We start from the raw sequence: 6,948 nt of genomic DNA, 5'->3' as shown, positions 1-6,948 counted from the left end.
GGAGTTACAGACTCTCAATATAATCAAAAATAAATAAAAGGTAATACCACAAGCAGTATTTATATAAATGTTATTTTAAACTTTTTTGATTAGATGACTAATTTGTACTTGTGGAAGTAGACCAGGGGCATCCAACGTGCAGCCCATTTGACAGCAAAGTGTCGCTCTCCTGACTTATAGAAACATAGAATATGTCAGGAGATAGGAACCATTCGGCCTATCTAGTCTGCCCAATTTTCTGAATACTTTCATTAGTTCCTGGTCTTATCTTAGCATAGCCTTATGCCTATCCCATGCATGTTTAAACTACTTCACTGTCTCTACCACTTCTGTTGGATGGCTATTCCACCATGTATCCACTACCCTCTGTAAAGAGAGTGTTTTTTGATGTTTTTAATTTGAAATGTACCTTGGTGTCCTTCACTAACGTCTGTTTTTTGGAAAATGGCCGCCACAGCCTTGGTCCGTTTCTATCCCTGTAACACAACCTAGTTAACACTAGTTCCCAGACCGCATGTCTTATTGTTATATTTTGGTAAGGTAATCATGCAGGCCATATAGACCTCCCCCGATAGGGAGAGTAACAGGGATTAAAGTGCTTAGAAAAGTACTACTTAACACAACCTAGTTACCATGGGTCCCAGACCGCGTGTCTTGTTGTTATACTTTGTCAGGGTAATCATGCAGGCCATATAGACCTCCCCTGATAGGAGGAGTTACAGGGATGAAAGTGCTAAGAATAGTACTACTTTACACAACCGAGTTACCATGGGTCCCAGACCGCATGTTTAATTATTATACTTTATCAGGGTAGTTATATATCTAACAAATCTATCTATTTATCTTCTATCGATTCTATCTAACTATCAATCTATGTATATCTATCTATCCTATCTATCTATCTTCTGTCCGGACTCTTTTGAGACAGCCACTTGTGTTTTTGACAAATTTGAAGTAGGAGGACAGACCAATCACAGGGATTAAACTGCGAAGAATAGTAATACTTAAGAAAACCTAGTTATACCAGTACCACCATGGGTCCCAGACCGCATGTTTTGTTGTTATACTTTGTCAGGGTAATCATGCAGGCAATATAGACCTCCCTCGATAGGGGGAGTTACAGGGATGAAAATGCTAAGAATAGTACTACTTAACACAACATAGTTACCATGGGTCCCAGAACGCATGTTTTGTTGTTATATTTTGTCAGGTTAATCATGCAGGCCATATAGACCTCCCTTGATAGAGGGAGTAACAGGGATTAAAGTGCTAAGAATAGTACAACTTAACACAACCTAGTTAACATTAACAGTGGTTCCCAGACCGCATGTCTTGTTGTTAGATTTTGTCAGGATAATCAGGCAGGCCATAAAGACCTCCCCCGATAGGGGAAGTAACAGGGATTAAAGTGCTAAGAATAGTAAAACTTAACACAACCTAGTTAACAGTGGTTCCCAGACCGCATGTCTTGTTGTTATATTTTGCCAGGATAATCAGGCACGCCATATAGACCTCCCCCGATAGGGGGAGTAACAGGGATTAAAGTGCTAAGAATAGTATTACTTAACACAACCTAGTTACCATGGGTCCCAGACCGCATGTTTTGTTATTATACTTTGTCAGGGTAATCATGCAGGCCATATAGACCTCCCTTGATAGGGGGAGTAACAGGGATTACAGTTCTAAGAATAGTACTACTTAACACAACCTAGTTACCATGGGTCCCACACCGCATGTTTTGTTGTTATACTTTGTCAGGGTAATCATGAAGGCCATATAGGCCTCCACCGAAAGGGGGAGTAAGAGGGATTAAACTGCTAAGAAAAGTTTTATTTAACACAACCTAGTTACCATGGGTCCCAGACAGCATGTCTTGTTGTTATATTTTGTCAGGGTAATAATGCAGGCCATATAGACCTCCCCCGATAGGAGGAGTTACAGGGATGAAAGTGCTAAGAATAGTACTACTTAACACAACCTAGTTACCATGGGTCCCAGACCGCATGTTTTGTTATTATACTTTGTCAGGGTAATCATGCAGGCCATATAGACCTCCCTTAATAGGGGGAGTAACAGGGATTAAAGTACTAAGAATAGTACTACTTAACACAACCTAGTTACCATGGGTCCCACACCGCATGTTTTGTTGTTATACTTTGTCAGGGTAATCATGAAGGCCATATAGACCTCCACCGAAAGGGGGAGTAAGAGGGATTAAACTGCTAAGAAAAGTTTTATTTAACACAACCTAGTTACCATGGGTCCCAGACAGCATGTCTTGTTGTTATATTTTGTCAGGGTAATAATGCAGGCCATATAGACCTCCCCCGATAGGAGGAGTTACAGGGATGAAAGTGCTAAGAATAGTACTACTTAACACAACCTAGTTACCATGGGTCCCAGACCGCATGTTTTGTTATTATACTTTGTCAGGGTAATCATGCAGGCCATATAGACCTCCCTTAATAGGGGGAGTAACAGGGATTAAAGTACTAAGAATAGTACTACTTAACACAACCTAGTTACGATGGGTCCCCCCACGCATGTTTTGTTGTTATACTTTGTCATGGTACTCATGCAGGCCATATAGACCTCCCCCGATAGGAGGAGTTACAGGGAAGAAAGTGCTAAGAATAGTACTACTTAACACAACCTAGTTACCATGGGTCCCAGACCGCATGTTTAATAATTATACTTTGTCAGGGTAATTATATATCTAACAAATCTATCTATTTATCTTCTATCGATTCTATCTAACTATCAATCTATGTATATCTATCTATCCTATCTATCTATCTCGTGTCCGGACTGTTTTGAGACAGCCACTTGTGTTTTTGAAAAATTTGAAGTAGGAGGACAGACCAATCATCTTCTTCCATCTCCCTGTTCCAAAAATGCAGGCCATATAGACCTCCCCCAATAGGGGGAGTAACAGGTTGTAGTAAACTGCTAAGAATAGTACTACTTAACACAACACGGGTCCCAGACCGCATGTCTTATTGTTATACTCTGTCAGGGAAATTATATATCTTTCAAATCTATCTATTTATCTATCTATCAAATCGATCTAACTATCAAACTTATCTATCAAATGTATATTGCATCTATTGATAGATGTAATTCATATCTATAGAATGTATATTACATCTTTTGATTGATGTAATTCATATCTATCAAATGTATATTGCATCTTTGGATCGATAATATGCGTATCTATCAAATGGATATTGCATCTATTGATCGATGTAATTCGTATCTATGAAATGTATATTGCATCTATTGATCTATGTAATTTGTATCGATCATATGTATATTGCATTGATTGAGCTATGTAATCTATGTATCTATCTATCAAATCTATCTATCTCGTGGTTGTGCAAATGGACTGTTTGCGGTTGTTTGCGGTGCGTTACACTTGGAGTTTGGTCTGTCACTGTGAAGCGGGCGTAACCCCTACACTACCTGATCGATACGACATCATAACTGATGTTTTAAAGCACGTTATTGCAAACAATTTAGGAATGTTAGGTGATTTAGGCCCTTTATGGGTTAAAAGCAGACTCTGCATCAACTATGTAATTTTCCATGGGAGTTTTGACATGGATCCCCCTTTAGCATGCCACAGTCCAGGTGTTAGTGCCCTTGAAACAACTTTTCCATCACTATTGTGGCCAGAAAGAGTCCTTGTGGGTTTTAAAGTTCGCCTGCCTATTGAAGTCAATGGCAGTTCGCGCGGTTCGCCGGTTCGCAAACAATACCGGAAGTTCGAGTCCGCCGTTCGTGAACCAAAATTTTTAAGTTCCCGACATCACTATTCGTGAGCCTTTAAATGGTCTCTCAGTCTGGTTCAGTAGGAATCACAATCATGGGAAAGACTGCTGACCTGACAGTTGTGCAGAAAACCATCATTGACACCCTCCATAAGGAGGGAAAGCCTCAAAAGGTAATTGCAAAATAAGTTGGATGTTCCCAAAGTGCTGTATCAAAGCACATTAATAGAAAGTTATGAGGAAGGGAAAAGTGTGGAAGAAAAAGGTGCACAAGCAGCAGAGATGACCGCAGCCTGGAGAGGATTGTCTGGAAAAGGCCATTCAAAAGTATTGGGGACGGGGTTATATACTAGTTCTCTTTTCAGAACCCAAGTACACTGTATGATCTGCAACTGTTGTACCACCTTAGGTTATGCATCAATAAAGCTCTTTTGAAACAAAAAAAAAAAGTGTTGGGGACTTTCACAAGGAGTGGATTGAGGCTGGAGTCAGTGCATCAAGAGACACCACACACAGACGGATCCTGGACATGGGCTTCAAATGTCGTATTCCTCTTGTCAAGCCACTCCTGAACAACAAACAACGTCAGAAGCATCTTACCTGGGCTAAAGAAAAACAGACCTGGTCTGTTGCCCAGTGGTCCAAAGTCCTCTTTTCTGATGAGAGCAAATTTTGCATCTCATTTGGAAACCAAGGACCCAGAATATGGAGGAAGAATGGAGAGGCACACACTGCAAGATGCTTGAAGTCCAATGTGAAGTTTCCACAGTCTGTGTTGATTTGGGGAGCTACGTCATCTGCTGGTGTTGGTCCACTGTGCTTCATTAAGTCCAGGGTCAACGCAGTCGCCTACCAGGTAGAAACTAACGCAAACATGAAGTTATTTTTCTTTGTCTTCTGCTATGCCATCTTGTACTGACCTTGACATCAGCTTATGTCCCAAGAATGGAGAGTTTTTCTTTGAAGAGAAAAATATACTGTAGTTGAGTTAATACAATATTGATGTACTTGACTTTATGATAAAAGTAGCCAGTGTTATATTTCTTCCGAATATCTAATATACTAGTCAATAAACTCATATGCATGGGGTCCTCTGTCGGGTACCACCTGTATGAGTGGTCCCCATCGGGTTCAGCGTACAGTTGCTTTGAACACTCTATATTTGAAGGTATAATATGCTAACTTTTCTCTGCCCATGTATTGGTGTGCTACTTTGTTGTTGGACAGATAATTCACTACATACCTTTTTCTGACCCTGACACTGCTACTGGTTTAACACCTAGGGGTTGACCCTTTGTCTGTTCTTTCCCTGCAGCAGTTTCATGTTATTGGTTTGATTGCATGGCTGCAGACCCCTTGCCTTTATCTGCAGCTGTCTCAACCCACTGGATTGATAATGTTGCTGCAGGGCCTTAGGCTGTACTTAAAGGGACAGTTTACTCAAAAATGTTCTCCCCCTTTAATTTGTTCCAATGATCCACTTTACCTTCTGGAGTGTCCAAAATTGTTTACAAGTATTCCATTTATCTTTATATTGGCATTTAAAATAATTGATTTAGCCTGTGGTATTCCCACCATAGGTAATACAATTTTAATTTTCCAATGTTCTTTCCAAGTATTGGTCTTTGCTTTGCAGACAGATATAAGATAAATAAGCATGTATATGTACACAATGTGACAAAGTTATGAGATCTGATTATACCTACAAGCTCAACCCATTTTATTAGGTTGTGGCGTCAAAAAAAACCAAAAAAAAAACCCCCAGCTATTTCATATACACAAATAAACATTAAAAACACATTTTCATATATTTTATACTCTGCAGTTATTAAAAAAAAGTAATTGGAAACACATTAAAGGAAACACAATTGTACTGTATACTGTCCCTTTAACTCTGCTACTGTCTTCCCTACAACTGATACTCAGGGGCCGATTTATCAAGGGCCGAATGGCCCCTGATGCCCCTGTTTCTGTGCGAGCCTTCAGGCTCGCCGGAAACAACAGTTAAGAAGCAGCGGTCCTTAACTAGTCCGCCGCCTCTGAGGCTGGGGACAGCAATCAACCCGATCAGATATGATAGGGTTGATTGACACCCCCTGCTAGCGGCCGATTGGCTGTGAATCGGTAGGGGGCGGCATTGCACAAGCAGTTCACCAGAACTGCTTGTGCAATGTTAAATGCCGACAGCGTATGCTGTTGGCATACAGTGATGTCGGGCAGACATGATTCGCTACAGCCATTTGGTAAATCGGTCCCTCAACCTGCACCTAACCTAGCAGCTGTTAACTTGTGCTGAATTCCTAAAAATCTAATGTACTTCTATTATCAAATTTGCTTTGTTCTCGTTGTATTCTTTGTTAATGAGCATACCTAGTTAGGTTCCAAATGTATAACTTACTTTGTTAAAAGTATTCTTGCAAAACTACGGCTATATATGGCTCTGGGTGTGCACCTTCTAGAGCTGACCTATTTGCTTCTCATCAAAGGATATACCAAGAGAACTAAACAAATTTGATAATAGAAACAAATTGGAAACATTTTTATTTTTTAATATTGTGTGCTTTGTCTAAATGACAGAAGCAAAAGATTTCAAGTCAAATTTATATAATGGGACCTGTTTCCCAGTTAACGCCCTCTCAGGCTAGAACTGATTCTGATGTACTAATCAAGCATTGCCAACATAATTTAAATGTAAACGTTTATTTTTTTGGGTTTACAGAACCACTGAATACATTGTTTGATATATGGGGTATATTTCCTTCCATTTAGAAAGCTTCCCAAAATATACATTTACAAAAATCCCCTAGACTAAAATAGAACTTTAGAAAAAAATATATATTCCAGTTATTTAATCTTAACAAATGACCCTCATCAAACGGGCGCATCTGTGTTCCTCAGAATAAAAATTGCACTAACAAAATGTAAATTTTATTTTAAAATAAAACTCCTTGTAACATGTTAGTTATTTGTGCAAAATTAAACTAAATAGCTAACTCTTTGCTATAAAACCCATACTGTTAGTACTGCTAATAACCAGTTTTATTGATTACGTTAGTACTATTTGCAAACAGGAATTAAACGCATATTCGTGCTACTATACTCCTGTTGTCATAACAATATTACAGTTTTCGTGCGATAATGAGAACAAATTAATAAAATAAACACTATTTATTTTTTA

The sequence above is a fragment of the Bombina bombina genome, chromosome 6, assembly GCF_027579735.1.
Source record: "Bombina bombina isolate aBomBom1 chromosome 6, aBomBom1.pri, whole genome shotgun sequence".
NCBI lineage: Eukaryota > Metazoa > Chordata > Amphibia > Anura > Bombinatoridae > Bombina > Bombina bombina.
This window is presented reverse-complemented; position numbering follows the sequence as displayed.